At 33.6% G+C, this 21,402-nt stretch overlaps 1 long non-coding RNA gene across 7 annotated transcripts in view; it reads right to left on the bottom strand.

Annotated features, from left to right (window-relative positions):
• The window catches only part of LOC117974855 (uncharacterized), a 354,681-nt gene that overhangs the window by 201,534 nt on the left and 131,745 nt on the right, over positions 1-21,402 (bottom strand). For 3 of the 7 annotated variants that reach the window (XR_008626078.1, XR_008626080.1, XR_010110791.1), the window contains exon 4: positions 13,419-13,513. The exons of the other annotated variants lie outside the window; for them this stretch is intronic. This is a non-coding gene — a long non-coding RNA (uncharacterized LOC117974855). The remainder of the gene's footprint in view (positions 1-13,418; positions 13,514-21,402) is intronic. 7 annotated transcript variants of the gene reach the window in all.

Raw genomic sequence — 21,402 nt, 5'->3', positions numbered from 1 at the left:
GCTATCTTTATTCTATGATTGGATTCTCTAAGGTGTGGCCAGGGGAGACAAAGATTAGATAATTTTCTTAGGGCAAAAAGATCTTCCCAATGATGTCCTGTCATTTTATAAAGATCACTAAGCACTCCAGCCAACTTCTCTCTTTTTAGATTTTTAATGAGTATGAGTCAGGAACAGTCGCTAGGTCCATAATTCTCTAATACTCCAGGGATCATAAATGTTAAGGTCTCCAAATGATTTTCTGACATTATTTTCCCTTGTTCTGTGTCTAAAAGGGTGCAGTACTCCCCTTTTTTCTCCTACACAGAGGACAGGACAGAGGAAACATTGGTCTTCCTGATCTCTCCAAAGGAATTCACAGTTTTGGCCTCCTAATGGATTTCTAGCTTAAACGTGCATGATGCATTAATGGTGACTGGATTTGTCTTGGGCCCCCGTCTTTGCAAGTCCCAATAGATTGACTATTATCTCTTTTTACAATACAAAGATTACTTGATTTCTGCTATTCTCAGTTTGGGGACCTAAGGTGAATAGACAAGATAGAAACGGTCACATTATAATACCAGATTACATTGCTACTATAGATATTAAAAAGCTTTCAGAGGATATAGTTAAATAATTTATCAAAACCTGGATTGCTCTAAGAAGTCATTCCCATCTGCTCTCTATGATCTTACCTCTGTACTTTTGTTAAGTGTTTTTGAAACATAGTAAATTTTGTTCTAGTGATGTCTAAATATGTCCCATTTTTATAGTATCATGTTTAAAATCAAATACATTATATCACTTTTTCTCTTTCATAGAGGTCAAAGTTTAAGGTTGTGAGTTTGTCTTGAGAAAATCTATTTCTTCCTTCAGGCTAATCAGCCTATCTTTCTTTTTAAAAATTCTCAAATTTCTGTTTTTCTAATAGTAGAGACTGAGGCATATTTTTAAAACACTCTGTATTTTTTACATCTTTCAATGTACATGTTAGTGTTTAGGTTGAAATAATTTTAGTGAATTTTTTTTTTATAGCTCAAACTAAGAAGATAGGCTATTCTGTTCATATCAAAGACCTGCTGTTCTTTCTTGTATGTTCAGTAATAAAATCTACATGCCTTGTTTTGCTTTTCTTTTTTTTCACAAATTTCAGTAATACACTGGCTTAGAGGGCTAAACTCATGTAATTACCCTTTAATCAAAGCCTCAGGTCAGCCATTTCGGATAAAATAAAAATTATGTTTTATAGAAGAGGTCAAGTTACCATCCCTGCTTATGAAGAATTATGGCATGTATTTAGTAAATATTAGTAAAAATTCAACTGTGCAGCTGTATAAAACTATCACACCTCTGTAAATAGAACCTCAACAAACTGCTATAATTCGCTATATTCAAAACTTCACAAAAGCTATACTTCTAAGCCATGAAAAAGTGCAAGTGCTCCTGGAAGTTTGGTGAAAGAAGAAGCAGGATAATTTTTGAATCTCCTTAGATTCCCATTCAAAAGCAGTTAATTAGATAGCAGAACCAAAACCTAGGTGATAAGTTTTCTCCAAGAACATAAACATTGAAGTCAGTGAATATACAACAATGATGAGACCTGTGTGTTTTTGGCATCTGCATGCAAGAAAGCAGAGGAAAGGAAGGGGCATTTCACAGATCTGACAACAGGAGAACTCCAAAATAACCTATGAGTTTTTATAGAAAAGTACAGTCACCCAAGTTCAAAATGCTGACATTGGGAAAGGGACTGGTCTAATCTAAAAGCTGGTGAATGCCAGGGACCCACAGCAATGCCTAAGTAGTATAAAGACTGAAAGATCCTATAGAGAAATTGAATAGGACCAAAACAAAGTTTGTGAACTAAAGGCTTGTTAGTAATGTGGAGTTTCTCCTTGAAGTGAGTAGGAAAAGTAAGGTTTTTTCCTCTTAGGAAAATGAGCAGCATCTACTAAATGTGTGTTTTTCATTTTAATCCTGATGATTCACCAAATAGCTAGTCATGGAAAATGTACATAGTTAACTTAGTATCCCTCCAGGAATGATTCTTACATTGTATATTATTTAGTTTCTTTTACTTACCTGTTTGAATACTTGAATGAACTAGTTTTACACAAAGAAAGACTAAATTCTGAGAAAATAACGAGAATAACAGAAACAATTACATATGGTGTAATTCTGTATAATAATACCAAAAGGAGAAGAAATAAAGAAAACAAAATTAAATATTTGAAGCAATAATGGCTGAGAATTTTTAAAAATCAATATCACAAAGCCACAGAGAACACCAAGCAGTATAAATGACAAAATAAAAAAAAACTACACATAGGTACATGGTTTTCAAACTATAAAAAATCAGAGGTAAAGAACACAACCTGAAAGAAGCTGGAGTGAGGGGAAACACCTTAGCTATAGAAGAGCAAAGATAGGAATAATTACATCTGAAACCATGTAAGCAAGAAGAGAGTGGAGTGAAATACCTAAAGTGTTGAGAGAAAACAACAACAGCAATAAAACCATCAATCTAAAATTCTGCTCTAGGTGAAATTACCTTTCAAAAGTGAGAGAGACATTACAACTTTCTCAGACAAACAAAAATTGAGGCAATTTGTTGCCAGTAGTCTTGCCTTGCAAGAAATGTTAAAAGTTCTTTAGAGAAAAGGAAAGTAACAAGTCAGAAACTCATATCTATATAAAAAAATGAATAAGGGAAGATAAAATGAAAACTTTTATTATTTTTTCTTATTCTTTGTTGATGTAACAGATAATGGTTTAAAATAATAATAATGAGAATGTATTTTATTTTTGTAAACTTATGTGTAATATTATGTGTATGGTATATATAGAAACATATATATATATATGCTTATGTATGATTACAAATGACATGGTTTGAATCTTTGTTTTCATGAAATCTCATGTCAAATTGTAATCCCCTATGTTGGTGGTGGGGACTGGTAGGAGGTGATTGGATAATGAGGGAGGATTTCTCATGAATGGGTTTGCACCATGCCCTCAGTGCCGTTCTCAGTGCTGACAGTGAGTGAGTTATTGTGAGATCTGGTTGTTTAAAAGTGTGCAACACCACCACCCCCTCTCACTCTCTTCCTTCTCCTCTGGCCATGTAAGACATGCCTGCTTCCCCCTTTGCTTTCTGCTATAATTGCAGGTTTTTTGAGGCCTCCCCGTAAGGCAAGCAGATGCTGCCATGCTTCCTGGATAACCCACAGAATCATAAGCCAATTAAACCACTTCTCTTGATAAATGACCCAGTCTCAGGTGTTTCTGTATAGCAGTGTGAGAATGGGATAATATGATAAATAAATGAAACAAATGACAGGAATAATACAAGGGATGGAAGGGAGAAATTAATAATTTTTTATTATAATGTACTCATAATGAGGAAGTTTAGTATTTTAAAGTAGACTTTGGTTAATGGTAAATGTAATTGTAAACTTCAAGGCAAGAATTTGAAAAAGTAATTGATATACTAAAAGAAGAAACAATGGAATAATATAAAATGCTCAATTAAAACTACAAAGGACAGTAAAAGAGTAGAAGACAAAAACAGGAACAAACAACTCTAAATAGAAAACAGAAACAAACATGGTAGATATTAATACAACTAGGTCAATAATTGCTTTGAATGACAATGGTCTAAATGGACCAATAAACAACAAAAATTGTCAGAGTAGATCAAAAAACAAGAACCAATTACATGTTGTTTACAAAAAACCCACTTTAAATATAAAGACACACATAAAATAAAAGTAAATAGATGGTAAAAATTATATACTCTCCTAACACATTTTTAAAAAGCAGAAATAGCTACATTAATTTCAGACAGAATAGACTTCAACGCAGGAAAAGTTATCAGGAGTAAGGAAAGGCATTGCACAATGATAAAGGTGTCAATTTTCCAAGAAGATATAACAATCCTTAAGGTGTGTGTACCCAACAACAGAATATCAAACTATGCGAGGCAAAAACTGATAAAACTGGGAGGAGAAACAGATGAATCTATTATCATAATTGGAGATTTCAACATGTTTCTATCAGAAAGGGATAGAACCTGCATGGTAGAAAGTCAGTAAGAGCATAGTGAAACTCAACACCACCATCAATCAACTAGATATAATTAACATCTATAGACTACTTCACCCAACAGCAATGTAATATACATTATTCTCAAGCTTGGATGGAACACACACCAAGATAGAGCACATTCTGGGCCATACAACATACTTTAATGCATTTTAAATAGTAGAAATCATATAATATCTGTTCTCAGAATTCAATGCAATTACATTAGAAATCAATAACTGAAAGACCTTAAGAAAACCTAAAAATATTTGGAAATTTAAAAACATGCTTCTAAATAATGCATGAATCAAAAAAAATTTTAAGAGACATTTAAACATATTTTGAACTGAATGAAATAAAACCACAACTTAACATAATTTGTAGAATGCAGTGAAAGCAGTTTTTAGAGGAAAACGTACAGCATTAAATGCAGCTAATAGAAAGGAAGAGAAATTTGAAGTTGATCATCTAAGCTTCCACCTTACATAACTAGAAAAATAAGAGTAAATTAAATGCAAAGTAAGCATAAGAAAGGAAAGTTTTAAAAAATTAGAGCAGATGTCAAAGAAATTGAAAACAGAAAACCAATAGTGAAAATCAATAAAAGCAAAAGGCTTGCTCACTGAAAAAAATAATAAAGTACATAGTCCTCTAGCCAGGCTAACTAAGCAAAACAGAAAAAAGATAAATATTACTAATATGAGAAGCAAATGAGGGGACAGCACTACAGATCTCATGGATATTAAATAAGTAATCAAAAAGTACTATGAAGGATGGTATGCCCACACATTTGATAATCTCGACAAAACGTACTAATTCATTTTGAGATACAATCTGTCAAAACTCACACAAAAATACATAGATAATTTGAGTAGAACTAAATCTATTAAAGATATTGAATAATATCATTCCAAAACAAAAGTGAAAGTGAAGTGAAGCACCAGGCCAAGATGAATTCATGGGTGAATTCTACCAAACACTTAAGAAAAAAATAAACCGATTCTCCACAACCTCTCTCAGAAAACAGAAGTAGCAGGAAAACTTTTTAACTCATTGTGTGAGGCTGGAATTACCTTAACACCAAAAGCAGACAAGGAAAAAAAAAGCTGCAGAACACTATCTCTTATAAATGTATAAAAATCTTCAACAAAATATTAATATGTTTAATTCAACAGTGAATAAAAAGAAATATACACTATGACCAGCAGGATTTATCCCAGGTTTGCAAGGTTGGTTTACCATTCAAAAATCAGTTAATGTAATCCATCACATCAATAGGCTAGAGAAGAAAAATCACATGATGACATCAATAGCTGCAGAAAAAGCATTTGAAAAAATCCAACAGTCATTCATGATAAGAACTCAATAAACTAAGAATAGAAGAAATATTTCTCACCTTGCTAAGAATATCTATGAAATACTATGGTTAATATATTACTTAATGGTGAGAAACTAGAAGTTTTTCCACTAAAATCAGGAAAAAAGTAAGAATGTCCCTTCTTGCCACTTCTTTTCAACCTTGTACTAGAAATCATAGCTAATTAAATAAGATAAGAAAAGGAAATAAAAGGAACCTTGATCAGGGAGGAATAAATAAGACTCTCTTTGTTTGCAGTTGACATGATTGTCTATATAGAAAGTACAGAATAACTAGCAAAACAAAAACAAAAAACAAAACCTGAAACTAATAAGTGATTACAGCAAGGTTGCAGGATGCAAACTGAATACATAAAAGTCAAATACTTTTCTATATACCAGCAATGAACAAGTGTAATTTAAAGTTAAAATCACAGTATCACTTACATTAGCACCCCCAAAATGAAATCGGTATAAATATAACAAAATACATACCACACAAATATGAGGAAAACTATAAATCTTAAGAGGGAAATTGAGGAAGAACTATATGTGGGACATATTCAATGATTATGGATAAGTCTCAATGTTGTCAAAATGTCAATTCTTCCCAACTTAACATACAGATTTAATGCAATCCCAACCAAAATCCCAGCAAGTTATTTTGTGGGTATTTACAAACTGATTCTAAAGTTTATGTGGTGATATCAACAACATAGAATAGTAAGCTGAGTATTAAAGAAGAACAATGTCGAAAGACTGATTCTAACTTAAAGACTTAGTATAAATATACAGTAATCAAAAAAGGATGGTGAAGGAAAAAATATATCAATGAAATAGAAGAGAGAGCTCAGAAATAGATCCACAAAAATATAGTCAGTATATAGGTAATACAGACAATGCCATATGGGCATCATAGGCAATGCAATAGAGATAGTCTTTTAAATAAATGGTTCTGTAAAAACTAGATATCCACATGCCAAAACAATGAATCTAGATATAGACTTACACTCTTCACAAAATTAACTCAAAATGGATCATAGATAAGACGCAAAATAAGGAACTCTAAAACTCCCTAAAGATAACATAGAAGAAAATCTAGATAACTTGGGGCTTAGCAATAACTTTCTTGATAGGACACCAAATACATAATGAATAAAAAATTGGTAAACTGGACTTCTTTAAAATTGAAAACATCCACTTTGTGAAGGAGACTATCAACAAAATGGAAAAAAAAATGAAGAACAGACTAAGAGAAAATATTTGCAAAAGACATATATTATAAAGAACTGTTATAACAAATATACAAAGAACTCTTAAAACTAAGCCATAAGAAAATAAACCTATTCAATTAAAAAATTGGTCCAAGACCTTAACAGAGCTCATCAAAGTAGAGACGTAGGTGCTAAATAACCACGTTAAAATTTACTCCACATCATATGTCATCAGACAAATGCAAATCAAAGTGACAATAAGATACCACTATATATCTATTAGAATGGGCAAAATTCAGGACATGGACAGAACCAAATGCTGGTGAGGAGGTGGGGTAAGAAGAATTCTCATTTATTGCTGGGGGGAATGCAAAACAGTGCAAACACGTTGGAAGACATTTGTCATGTTCTCACAAAATGGAAGATACAATATTCATATGATACAGAAATCATACTCCTTGGTATTTACCCAAAGGAGTTAAAAACATATGCACACAAAAACTTGAACAAAATTATTCAGAGCAACTTTATGTCGAATTGCCAAAACTTGGAAGCAAACATAAATTCGTTTGCTTGAATAGGTAAATATATAAACAAATCTCATTGCCCTTGAGTAGGTAAATATATTTAAAAAGTTGTTACATCTAGACAATATAATATTACTCAGCATTAAAAAGAAATGAATGTCAAGGTATGAAAAGACATTGAAGAAACTTAAATGCATATTACTACTTAGCAAGTTAATCTGAAAATGCTACACACTTTATGATTCCAACAAAATGATGTTCTGGAAAAGTCAAATTTGGAGACAGTAAAAAGATCAGTGTTTTCTAGGAGACAGTGGGTGGAAAGGATAAATAGAGCACAGAGGATTCTTTGAGCAATGAAACTATTCTATGTGATACTATAATAGTGGACACATGTCATTAGAAAGTGATCCAAACCCATAGGATGTACACCACCAGAATAATCCCTAAAGTAAGGACTTTGGATGACAATGATGTGTTAATATAGATTCAGTTCTAACAAACATACCACTCTGGTGGAGAATGTTGATAACATGGGAGGCTATATGTGTGTGGGGAGTGGGTGTAGATGGGAAATTTCTGTATTTTCCACTCAAATTTTCTGTAAACCTAAAACTGCTCTAAAAAAAAGTCCAAAAAGAGAAATTAATGAAGAAGAATCTAAATGCTAATAAAAAGTTAAAAGACATGACATATGAAGTTAAAACAATGGACAAAACTATACTATTAATGCCTATGCATGCATACCTAGACAAATATAAATGTAAATAAATGAATGAAAATAATCATTGTACAAATTGGTGTTTGTTTCTTTTGATGCACGGAAGAGGTCTGTTAATATGGATGACTTTTGGGATGGCTGACAAAGTTTTATTAACCTGGCCAGGGCAGGACCTGGGTAGTGGTTAAAAGGGTATTTTTCTTACAATAGTTTAAGTCTCACATATGTTTTGTTTCATTTTCTGTATCTGTGTTTTGCCAAACTAAAACCAAAATAAGATACAAATTTAAAGCTTTGAGAAAATCAGAAACCTCAATTTTCATAATGTACTTTGGTATTGAAATTACAGCTTTTGTCTACTTTTTAATGTTCCTAGTTGATAAAAACTCAGATTTCAGTTGAGTCAATAAAAACAAAAATAATCAAATGAAAAGCAACTCCTTTCTTTCTAAGGAACTAATTGAGAGATGAGCAGATGGGGAAGGTTGAGAGAAAATGATCAAAATATTACCTCTGTTACTGATGATAATCTGATAGACGTAAACAACTCTAGATTGGTGACCAAGCAAGTTTACTAATACTGTATTATGGATCCACAGTGGAATACATCCTTGGATCCTGCAGGGTTACAGTCTGGTCCTATGAGTTTATAACATGAAGGAACAAGGAACATATACATTCAGAAGACAGGTTTGATTTGTAAAGAGAAACATTGATTGAATTACATATGTCCTTTTTGTGAAACTGATCAGTCAAGGAGGGATGTACAAAGGGGTAGGAAAAGAGGACATATGAGTTACTTTAATAGGCATTCCTTCTTTCAGAAAGAGGTCCAAGAAAAGGGATGTTTCATGGAAGAGCATAGTATTATTTATATGTACAAACTGTAGTGTTTTAAACCATACTGCTGTCTCTCCTTTGTTAGACATTTAAGTATTTTCCAGTTGTTCACCAGAATAAATAACATTTTAATCATGCCTATTTGCACTCTGTGTCTACCTGTGATAGATTTGCTGCTTTACAGGGAAAATAAAAGAAATCATTAGCTTTGGAAACCACTGTTAATAAAACTGAACAGGGTGGTTTTAAATTTAAGATCTCATGCTGTGAAAAAATTCCATTTCAGAATCAGTCTTGTCTAGCAAAGAGTAATGTGTAAAATAATTTCAACCAACACATTATGGAAAATCAAACAACCTGAGTATTTGATAGATATTCTACCTTTCTCACATAGCACATACTCAGGAGTAAGTTAAGCAGTCAGTGCATACACTAAAGTGCAGAAACGGGATTAGTCCTCTGAGTTCATCCTGCAGCCTCACAGATCAGTTTGCCAGTTGACCAGTCCTCTCTAGTTGACTAGCTCTCCACCACAGCATCTCATCCTTTGATCAGTTTTTATTATCTTTCATATTCCAGCAGCACACAGTGCAACCAGACCTATGGCAGCGTACTTTCCCTTTGTGAGTACAAATCTCTCTTGATGAAAAATAAATGGGTATCAAAAAGATGTCTTTCTTTTATATCTATTTATCCAGTAATCTAACATTCCTGATAGAAAGAAAACCAAGGTGATCCATAAGATATTTTTTAAAATGTGGTAAAATGACCATGATTGTCAGGGTACCAATTTCCCAATTGACAGTTCTGTGATAATATCTGTCAACAACTGGGTGAAACTTAAATGTCTGTTTTATCTTGGTCCATAAATGCTAATCTTTATAATTTATTCTTTTTCAGCTCAAAGAATCTTCATGCAGTAGACATTTCAAGGTTGGAGAAATTTTACAGTACATGAAATAGTTGAAGTTTGACAGCAATTTTGGGATTACAGCAATTTTGGGATTACAGCAATTTTGGCTGTATGTGGGATGAAATAAACTCCACTAAGGTTGGAAGATTACCTGGGACCAGGCGGTCGAGGCTATGGTGAGCTGTGATCATGACACTGCACTTCAGCCTGGACAATGGGGCAAGAACCTGTTTAAAAAATAAAATAAAATACTCCAAGGGTTGATTTGACTTTGAAATACTGTGTGTTCTTTATTATTATTATTATTATTATTATACTTTAAGTTTTAGGGTACATGTGCACAACGTGCAGGTTTGTTACATATGTATACATGTGCCACGTTAGTGTGCTGCACCCATTAATTCGTCATTTAGCATTAGGTATACTTCCTAATGCTATCCCTCCCCCTCCCCCCACCCCACAACAGTCCCCAGAATGTGATGTTCCCCTTCCTGTGTCCATGTGTTCTCATTGTTCAATTCCCACCTATGAGTGAGAACATGTGGTGTTTGGTTTTTTGTCCTTGCGATTGTTCCTTTAAAGAGAAACTGCTTCCAGGCCCAAGTGGGCTACTTAGAACTAGTGTGGAATAATGCAACTTTTGTCATGAATGTCATTCAGAGTTCAAGCTAAGCATCTGGTCTTTATTACAAGGTATTTCTCCTACTTTCAAATAGATATTTCAGTCCTCCATTCTGCAGGTAATCTAACTCGTATTAATTATAGTTTGTCCAAGAGGAAAAATGTAAAGTCCACTATGGATTTTCTGGCAAGGCAGTAACTTGAGAATAAGTGTTTAGTTGTCTTTTGCCAGTCCCTTCTAAACTATCTTTGAACAATGGTGTTCCGGTCATGGACAATTTTGCCCTCAGATCTACTTCTCACACTTCCCCTATTTGGTTGTCTAATGCAAGGTCTATGGCAAAGGATCTTGCATTAGATAGCCAAATAAGGGAGGTATGAGAAATTCCTGCTACCTGTGCTTCTCAGGCTCTTGTGTCAACTTTTTTATAGTCAGGGTTTGCCAGTGGAAGCCACTAGTGGGTGATTAGAGGGCTCCAGCACAAGAAAATTCAGGGCATGTCTGCCCCTAGTTCTCTCCCTGAGGCTGTATCTCCTGCAGCAACTGACAGGCATGCTGAAATGTGAACTTCTGTAATCTATTTAGATTCTTGTAACTTCATACCTGTAGCAAATGGACTTAACTCACAACACTAGGAAGCCCCAGGGTGTGTGTCTGTTCTGGTAGCCATTCTTTGCAAAGATGTAGGCAACATAATTGATAGAGAAACGGAGAGCCTATATCTGGCAGATTATTTCTATTCTCTAATTAATTTATCCATTCATTTAATAAATATACATTGAGCACATAATTATGTAGCAGAATATACCTAATGTTGAAATTACAACAGCAAAGAAAACAAAACCTTTGCTATACCTAATATTGAAATTATAACAGCAACCAAAACAAAACCTTTGCCTCTGGAAGTTTTCACACTCTTTGGAAAGAAGGCAAAAAATAAATTTTGTACATTTGTGATAGTTAATATTGAGTGTCATCTTAATTGGATAGAAAGATGCAAAGTATTGTTCCTGGATGTGTCTGTGAGGGTGTTGCCAAAGGAGATTAACATTTGAGTCAGCACACTGGGAAAGGCAGACCCACCCTCAATCTGAATGGGCATCATCTGATCAGCTGTCAGTGTGGCTAGAGTAAAGCAGGTAGAAGAAGCTGGAAAGAACAGATTTGCTGAGTCTTCTGGCCTTCATCTTTCTCCTGTGCTGGATGCTTCCTGCTCTTGCACATTTTGCTCCAAGTTCTTCAGCTTTTGGACTCTTGGACTTTCACCAATGGTTTGCCAGGGGCTCTCAGGCCTCTGCCTGGCCACAGATTGAAGACTGCACTGTTTGCTTCCCTGCTTTTGAGGTTTTGGGGCTTGGACTGGCTTTCTTTCTCCTCAGCTTGCAGACAGCTTATTATGAGACTTCCACTTGAGATCATGTGAGTCAATACTTCTTAATAAACTCCTCTTCATATGCTCACATATCCTGTTAATTCTGTCTCTCCAGAGCACCCTGACTAATACATTATATGTAAGATATTAGATATTAGAAGGTGCTAAGTTTTATGAAGAAAAGTAAATGAGTAAAGAGAATAGAAAGTCCTATAGAGATTGCAATTGTAAGTACATTGGGTAGAGGAAGAACTTTCATAGAAGATGATATTTGACAACTATCTAAGGAAAATGAGAGTTGAGCCTTGCAGATGGGTGGGGCCTTGGAGAGCCAGGCACAGGTGAGAAACAGCATAAGGCCAGTATGTTGTATTGAACTACAAAGGGAGAGAGTGGTAGGATGTGAGGTTAAGATGGCAATCAGAGACAGAGACTGTAGAACTCTTAGGTCCTTAGAAGACTTTTAGGTCATTATAAGGGGTTTAGCCCTTATAATAATAAAAAGAAACATTGGGAGGATGACTTGGCATAATTTGCATTTTAAAAGCATCATTCTGCTTGCTGTGTTGAAGAACGACACATATTTTGAGGAGTTTTGCTATAGATGGGAGTGGAGATATAAGTTGTGACTGGAGAGAATATGCAGTTGAGAGAAGTCTTATTCTTGCTTGTACATTGGGAGAGATACTAACATTTGATGAATATGCAGGTAGGAATGCTTTAACAGAGAAAGGGGAAGTTCATTATGCTAGAGAGAGAAGGAAAAAATTCTATAATTGAGTGGATATTAAAAGTATCAACTAGGGCAAATGTAATAGGTTTGCTCTTATGGGTGCATACACAATATCTCTGGTATATGGGGAGAACAGAGGCAGGAAACATATTTCAGATGTAACACAGGATAGATGAATGAGTTGAGGGAAGCTTGTGGAATGTCTTATCTTATTTCTTTAATAATTTTCTCATAAAATAATGAGCACAAGTTGCAAGTGAGAGTGAAACGGCGTTGAAAATTTAAAGAGAAAGGATAAGAATAATACAGAATTTTAAGAAGTGAAAAACTGAATGGGCCAGGGAAATAGTAGGATAACTGGATAGGTAAAGACACATTAAAGAAAATAGGATTTTAAATGAGATCAGTCCGTAAGGCTATCCATTTTTCTCCAGGTAAGTTAAGCTTCATTAGTATTTAACCAGGGTTGGGATTTTATCAAGAAAATATAAAGGGCAAAAATTTGTAAGGCCTATGAGGTTATATTCAAAATAATTAGTATAATTATGACGTTGGATTTTAGTTTGAGTGAGGAGAGAAGTCTCAACATATGATGAGATGAGCAATAGAGAAAAGTTTATAGATCAATGGTATTGTTGTGGTTGAAGGACTGTTGGAGTCAAAGGACTAGTAGAAGATAGTTGGTAAATGTGGAGGGATGGATACTTAACACTGAAATAGACATATCACATGGAAAAGTTAGAGCATGTTCATGAAGATAAGCTGCTGAAGTAGAATGGAAATCAAAAGTATTGGTGTGGAGGTGTTCAAGTAAGAAGCCAGGAGATTAGAAGTTTATTTATATGGACATTAAAATCAGTAAGAATTAAATAAGGAAAAGTTTCGGAGAGAGTGACATATTCTAGGGTTTCTTTGAGAAATCGGAGAAAATGACTCTAGGAGTTAGATGATGATTATAATAGTTGGTGGCTTATGTGACTAAAGCTAGTAGTTATTAGGGAAGAAAGGAAGAGAATGTTCCAGAAATGGCAATGAGGAGCAATAAGGAAGCCTACCCTAGTTTTAAGTCAGAGGTAGAACCGTCGTGTAGAATGGAGCCAAAGTTTCTTGTAGTTGCTATCATATCTACGATTCTTGCTCTCTGAATCTCCTGCATACAAAAAGAAGACCCTGCATGTCACATTTGGCATTTACTGCTCAATTTTTGTTTCACTCATTATCATCATTCTGTAGCCATAATCAAGGTGAAAACTTAGCAATGATACTAACAGCATAACAATCAAGAAATAATTTCTAATATAAATAAATAATTCAGATGAAAAATGTAAAAGATATAAGAAAGTCTTTTAAGCTTAATAAAGAGAACAACACCAAATTATATTTCATTGGAAATGTTAAGCTATAACAATAAAGAAATATCCAAGAATACAAGAAACAAAAATTTTTATTTATAAATAAAAGAACAAAGCACATTGTCATAGAAGAGCTAAATACAATGGAACATTAGAGCTTCAGAGTTCTGAAGAAAAACATGTTATGATCCATAAATTCCAAACCAGGCAGGGTTAGAGCTTTGTTTGAAAGTAATAAATTCTCAGATACTCAAGGCCCTAGAAAACCTAATAATGCTATGATATAAGTAATTACTGGATAAGCAGTGAAAATATAAGTGAAAAAATCACCAAAAGAAAAAAAACATTGTGACTGTAATGTTTAGTTAAAAGAGTTGAGATCAGTAAACATCATGTATAGACAAATTTAAGGCAAAATACTTTTCCAACAAATTATGTAAACCAGTAAATTGATATTCCCAGTTGACATCTGACAATATTATACACATTGTTAAATTTTTGTGTATTCAAACTGGTGAAGAATATCACTGGAGTCTTTTCCTGAAGAAGAGAGAACATTTTTTATATTTGCAGTTGTGCTATATTCAAGAAGATGCAGGTTTTTTCCTATTGTAGATTATGTTATTTAAAACCTTTGTTTAAAAAAATGGATTAGCAATTACTCAAACTGCAGTTACCATATATTTCAGCATATTTTGTCTAAGTAGAATATACTTGATATGACTATGGCTATAAACTGATTCCTAATTTTCCTATGTAAAAAAGATATGATGGCTAAAATTACTCTATATCTAATGATTTAACAACAGAAAATTAGAAAAATATTTAAACAATTTAATTTCTAATATTCAGGTTTTAATTTTATTTTCTTAAACATTTGCATGAATGATTATCATAGCATAATATTCTTTACAAAAGAATGACTTTGTTCTCTTTACTAAAATTAAAGTAGAATGACCAACTTTGGATGCAGTTCTGAAGAAACCTGCAAGTAAAAAGATTTTATTGAGAGTAAGGGCCAAGATTGAAAGTACAAAGAAACAAACACTAATCATTAAACAACATGACAGAGACAGAACCAAACATAATAGTTGTAAGAATATGTATAAATTAGTTAAATACCCCGTAGTAAGAAAAAATATAGAAAACATAGGTATCTTAAAATAAAATATTGAATAATTAAGTTAAATACGTCTAAAATATATATAGACACAATGGATTAGAAGAAACATTTGCAATACACATGAGATATAGCTCTGCTAAAAGGAATCATTTTTAAAAATGATGATTAACTCAAAGGAAAAAGTATTAAAGAATGCAAATAGGCCACTAAAACATGAATATGAATTCACCATTAGGAATGCAAACTAAAATAATAATCACTGCAATATTTGAGAAATTTTAAAAGGCTACATTTGTTTTATACTCTGGAAGGCATGGTAATGTGCACCACACTATTGACTGGATTGTGAACTACTATGCTATTGGGGGTAGGACGAGAAATATGGTGGTATTGTTTATAAATAAAACTTTATATCTTCATCAATCAATGTCATCTTTTAGAATTCCAGCTTATAGTTAAAACCATCATAAGAATTTATGTACAAAATGTTTTGTAGCTTTAAAATATATATTAGTTTTTGAGTGAATAAAGTATACGCATATTATAGAATATGATACAGGCACTAAAAATATGAGATGGACTATAGGTATTGGTATGGATGAATGTCATTGATGGATTGTTAAGTGAAAAAGAAAAGAATATTCTAGAATAATGTGCACGTTTTGCCTTGCTGATAAAAAGAGAAGAAAAAAACTACATGAATATAATGTTAAGTAGGTTATAGGAGTATACTGTTAGGTGCAGAAAAATTCAAAACAAATATAAATTTGATTAACCAAATGAGTTTGAAGCAAATAATATATTTTTATGTTTTTCATACTACTCAGTAATGTGTAATTATATGTAACATGTCTTTCTTTGTGATTAAATTTTATTTTAATTTAAAAGGCTCTCTGACAACTTAAAACATACATACATTCAGATGATACTAATTACAAAAATCATTCTCATGAAAAAATTTATACAACAGATTAACAGCTGTGAAATTTTAGCTCACAAAAGTTAAATATAGTGGTAGGATTATTAATATAAGAAAAATTGTCATTAAACTGAAATAATTTTATGTAGAGCAACATATTTTATAATAAAAACCTATAAAATTTATGGCACTTTTTATTTTAAAAAGCCACAAAAAATTAGGAATACTGTTAGAAATGCAATAATTTATTGATGTGAAAATGACAGAAGTGTATTGATTTAAAAGAGCAATCTGTATCAAAAAAAGAAAATAAAGACGTAGATAAATTGGTTAAATTTTTTTAATCGACTAATAATAAGAAAGTCTTCTTCTTTTCAGTGTCTGTATAAATTCATATTTATTACCCATGCACAAAATGTTGAAGAAACTCCAATAAATCGAAAAGACCAAAGTGTTACAGAGTACATTCTTCCTCACGAAGTCCATATAACGAGAGTTAATTATAAATGTGTGGACAAGAAAAGCAATATCATAGCGAAGTTTCAAATACCTGAAACTTTATAGCCAATCAAAGTTGAAATTGTAGAATATTTAAAAATCAATAAAAATGAAGATGTCATAGGTCACAACTCACAGCATACATTAAGTTGTAGACAAGTGATAATTTGTCTCATTTTTCACTGTATTTTAAAATTAGAATTGTTTTGGAATGAATGATTGAAACAAGAAAATAAATAAATAGACAAATTAAGATAGTGATTGATACCAGCTTATCTTGTCAGAAGCTCCTGGATTTGAATATTTCCTCTAAAGCTACCTGGACAAATTATTTAATTTCACTGAGTTTCATTTTCCTCAGATATGTGATTTATAAGCATTTAACCATTCTAAATTTCAGTTTCCAGTAAATGAAGATAATAGTACCCACCTCATGTATTTTTATAAGTATTAATTTTATAATTCATAGCCAAATACCTTCAATAACTATCTGTTGGCCGGGCGCGGTGGCTCACGCCTGTAATCCCAGCACTTTGGGAGGCTGAAGCGGGCGTATCACGAGGTCAGGAGATCGAGACCATCCTGGCTAACACAGTGAAACCCCATCTCAACTAAAAATACAAAAAAATTAGCCGGGCAAGGTGACGGGCGCCTGTAGTCCCAGCTACTCGGGAGGCTGAGGCAGGAGAATGGCGTGAACCCCGGGGGGGTGGAGCCTGCAGTGAGCCGAGATCGCGCCACTGCACTCCAGCCTGGGCGACAGAGAGACTCCGTCTCAAAAAAAAAAAAAAAAAGCATCTGTTATTTTCCTATTAACCTCAACATTAATAATGGAATTCACGTGAGGCAAGATTTTTTTCAATTTACCTTCAAATTATAGCTCATTAACTATTTGCTAACTCTGCTTGTAAATAACACTGGCCTTGAAAAAAAATCCGGGTCTACCAAAGATTATCAGTGTGTCCTAAAGCACAAAAACAGGTTATCAAAACCTGGAAGCTGGTTGCAGTTAAAAGCACTGCCATCTCCTTGCTACATGAGTTGAGTAACTCAGCTATAATATATAAACTATAATCTATTTGACATGGTTGTTACAGACTGTTCTACTAAGAAAATGTGTTCAATAATTCTCTACATGCAGAAGCACATTACAACCTTTAATTTATGCCAATGTGTAAGGCGGAGAGTTTCCTAGCGTCCTCTTTTCCACACAAATTACTCTTCAATTGAAGAACTACACACTGCATCGGAAAAAAAACATCATTCCCTAAAGTGGAATTTGGATATTCATAAAGACCTATTTTGATTTATGCAGAAATCTTATGGGACACTAGTGTTGTTTGAAGTAAGAGATTCTTTTAATGAAGAATGTGGGAAGTGAGACCAGGGATTGAAAGCTATTTAAAGTTGGGGATAAATGAGGAAAGAGAACTTTAAAACTAGCAAGACAGCATAAATTTCCTATAATGTGACACAAAATGTGGAAAAGCTTTGTTTGATTAGAAAATAAATTGAATGACAATGTCCTTACTTTACAAGTGCAGCTGAGATAATTGCAGTAAGCTATTATCACAACAGAAAAATAAGCTAGCATCATGTAAAAACAACTGTAAAAATTAAAAATAGAAAATATTTTTAAAGTTTATAAATAATATATTGATGTATTTTTATGAGTTTACAAATATGTTTACCTATCCATTCACTAAACTAACAAATAGTTTCTACCTTCATAAAGCAAACGAGGAAGCTTAGCATTGCTCAGGAATTGGGCAAGCAACCAAAAATTACAATAGTGTGACATGCTATTTTCGGCATATGAATGGAAACTTCACATAGAGGAGGAAATATTCTTTGGCCAAAGAAAGATAAAATAAAGCAAAACTATACATCCTTCTCTTAAGAAGCATATAATTTGTTCAGAAGTCGTAATGCAGGCACACAAAGCTACATGAAAAAAGAAAGCTGTACATAATAGATGATTATGTTATGATTCTTAAGTGATATGGAAATTTAGGGAAGAAACACACCAATCAACACAGAATACCTGAGAATAATTCTGTAGTTATATTTTGAAATACTTTTACTACTTTACATAAAGGAAAAATGCAGATGATGAGTGGGGACGTCAGAGAATAGCAAAGGTAAATGCCTGAAGTATTTTATTTTAATGTGTTTAATGGCTCTGAAAATTAACTTGAAGCTTTAAAATGCTGCTTCTAAAACCATTGCAAACATCACTTTCACTCTGGATTGGATCCAGGTGAAGATAACAGTGAATATAATACACAGCAACATGTCTTAGATGAAGCAAATAAATAAAACTAATTTTCATGGAGAAAATAACTACTTCTACTAAATACTGTATAATTTTAAACTTGCTGGTGAGAAGGACAAAAGCAGAAAAGAACCATATGGACTGTGGAAGAGAAAGAGAACACATTAAAAAAAGAAAAAAAGTGGGTGATTCTGTTTCTATGCTTATAAACTTATCTGAGGTGGAAAATAAAACCACACAAAAAGTTTCAAGATTTAGGACAATATGCTTTTTATATGAACCAATTTGAACATCTTTCTGACACTCTTCAGAATTTGATTGAAATAATTGAATAATTAAAAAATTGAGAACATAACTATGGTTTCTCTAAAAGATATTGTATGAGAAACAATCAAAATTATTGCAAGTTGTATTCTTTGTCAAATTACACTAAGCTGCACACAATGAAGACATATTAAATACTGCTGTTAAACACTTAGTTTTTAATAAAGTCTCCTGCACAAACAGTTAGTTTCAGGTTAGATTCTTTCTTTTCCTGATATGCAAGTTCTTTCCAAATAAACCTATTACTTATCATTTCCTAAGGCTGACAGATTTAGCAATAAAAATACAAAGCATTCAGTTAAATCTAATTACAGATACACAACAGATAATCTGCTAGTATTATTCATTGTCTATCAGAAAATCAAACCTAAATTGGTCAATCATATTTTATTCAGAAACTTTATAGTTAACACAAAATTACATAATTCCTACTCTGTGAAAATTAATTATTGGACAGCGTGATAGAAAAATAAAGTTTGAAAAAAATGATCTTAGTTTGGCCTTTGCTGATTCACTTCTTGAGACAGGGTTAGAGAACAGGTAGGGTACTTGGAGGTGATAGGCGATCCTAGGTATCATGGGTTGGAGAATTTAGGAAAAGAGAGAAAGCAATTCAGATAGTAAGTTCTACGATCTGACAAGGTGCACTGGGGAAACTGAAGCTTGTACCTGTTGAGGATTCTGGGAGTCAGTGCAGAAGACTCCTCAGAGATATCTCACCCAAGAAGTAAAGAGCCTGGGACATCCTTTTCTAGTTGAGGTCAGCTATAAGGGATAGCAATTGTACAAGGTACATCCTGTTAGCAGAAACACTCAGGCAATTAGAATTTCAAACATAGTCAATGTCTTAATGGGGAAGACACAAACAATATGCTCACAGAATTAGAGCTAAGGTTGGTCATCTCACCTTCTTCAATCATCAACTCTAAGTCCCTGGAATACATTCACTTACAAGACATCATCACAATTCCGTATTATTACCCAATTTGGCTTTAGTCACTCCTACCATTTAGTTATGTTCCCAATTTCACATAGAACTTTCAAACTGTTTAAATATTGTTTTATCTCTTCAACCAAGTCAATCAATGGTATAAACAGAACCTTTGTCTTTTCTGTTCTTTTGCTCATGTCATTTTACTTGCCTAGGATTTTTTCCTCTTTTAATTTTTCCTGAATTCATTCTTCAAATTCTAGTCCTTCCATGAAGTGTTTCTCAGATCTTATGCCTACATGATGGAAATAGGAAAAGACAATATATATGTTGGTATTTGCTCTGTTTGGGTTGTACATATCTAAGTATCCAGAGGGAATCACAATATTCCATGACTAAAGCTGAGTTGACAACTTCAAAAAGACAGATATATCAAAGCCAGGAGCAACAATTCCCCTCTAAAGTTGTTTAGACAGATTTTTGAGATTGAGCTTCCTTGTTCTTGGTATATATGCTATTAATTTTCTGTGGCTAATGTAAAAAACAAACAAAAACCCCAAAAACTTGGTGGCTTAAGACATCAGAAATTTAGTATCTTACAGTTCTGGAAGCCATAAATCCAAAATCAGTTTTACTGGGGCAAAAATCAAGGTGGGAACAGGCCCATGCTCCTACAGGAAGCTCTAAGCTCTTTGTTTCTTCCTTCTTCCTTCCGGTAGCTTCAACAGTCTTTGGTTTGTGGCCTGAAGACTCTCCTGTCTGCCTTCGTGGTCATAGTGCCTCCTCCTCTTTCATGCATAATCTATCTCTGAGCTCTAAGAATAGTTGTGATTGCATTTACAGACTATCAATCAGGATATTTCCATCCCATGATCATTAACAGTCACCTCTGCAAAGACCTTTTTTTCCATATGAGAAAACATTTTTTTCAGGGATTAGAAGCTGGTATTTTTGAGGGCTATTATTCAGCCTACTACAATTTTTGGACAAATTGAGCATGTACCTTTCCTCTTTTTATTTTTGCTATTTAAACTTTCACAGAACATAGTATAGTTTGATTTTAAAGTATTTGTCTCAATTGACAAAATAATTTGTCTCTTGACAAATATTTTGTCAGAGAAGAGCCTGGATGTTACCTCTGTATTTCCTGTATGTACTATTATGCTGGGCACATGGAGAGACTAAAAAATTATTGTTGAGTTAATATCATTAATGTTAAATGGTCATATTGGGTCTGGAGTTGGTGGGTTCTTGCTCTTGCTGAGTTCAAGAATGGAGCCGCAGACCCTCGCAGTGAGTGTTACAGTTCTTAAAGATGGTGTGTCCGGAATTTGTTCCTTCTGATGTTCGGACATGTTCGGTTTTTTCCTTCTGGTGGGTTCATGGTCTCGCTGGCTTCAGGGGTGAAACTTCAGACCTTCGCGGTGAGTGTTACAGCTCTTAAGGCGGTGCGTCTGGAGTTGTTCATTCCTTCCATCCGCAGTTATACATTCCTCCTGGTGGGTTTGAGGTCTCACTGGCCTCAGGAGTGAAGCTGCAGCCCTTTGCGCTGAGTGGTACAGCTCATAAAGGCAGGGCAGACCAAAACAGCAGCAGCAAGACTTATTGCAAAGAGCA

Source organism: Pan paniscus, chromosome 1 (assembly GCF_029289425.2).
Source record: "Pan paniscus chromosome 1, NHGRI_mPanPan1-v2.0_pri, whole genome shotgun sequence".
Taxonomy (NCBI): domain Eukaryota; kingdom Metazoa; phylum Chordata; class Mammalia; order Primates; family Hominidae; genus Pan; species Pan paniscus.
The sequence above is the reverse complement of the archived record's forward strand: the minus strand, read 5'-3'. Positions and strand labels throughout refer to the sequence as shown.